We start from the raw sequence: 556 nt of genomic DNA on the forward strand, positions 1-556 counted from the left end.
TGGTCTATCTGTCTAGCACTGTACCAGTACCGTTCTGTTTTGACTACTGTGGCTATATAGCAGTTCTTAAGATCCGGGTGTGTGAGACCTCCAACTTTGTTTTTCTTCTTGAGCAGTGCTTTCCTTATCTGAGGTCTCTTTCCTTTCCATGTGAAATTAGTAATTGTTTTTTCTATGTCTTTAAAAAATGTTGTTGGAATCTGCATCAGGATTGCATCAAATGTGTAGATTGCTTTAAGTAGTATTGACATATTCACAATATTTGGTCTACCTATCCATGAGCAAGGTAGGTTCTTCCATTTATGTAGTGCCCTTTTCTCTTGTAGCAGTGTTTTATAGTTTTCTTTGTATAGGTGTTTTGTGTCTTCTTTGAGGTTTATTCCTAGATATTTGATCTTTTTCATAGCTATTGTAAATGGTATTGTTTCCCTTATTTCTTTATCAGAGGACTCTTTGTTGGTGTAGAGGAATCAACTGAGTTTTGTATGTTGACCTTGTATCCTGCAACATTGGTGAACCTCTCTATTAGTTTCAGTAGTTTTTTTTTTTTTTTTTT

This window comes from Orycteropus afer, unplaced genomic scaffold (assembly GCF_000298275.1).
Source record: "Orycteropus afer afer isolate SDZICR_OR568_19922 unplaced genomic scaffold, OryAfe1.0 scaffold01030, whole genome shotgun sequence".
Taxonomy (NCBI): Eukaryota; Metazoa; Chordata; class Mammalia; order Tubulidentata; family Orycteropodidae; genus Orycteropus; species Orycteropus afer.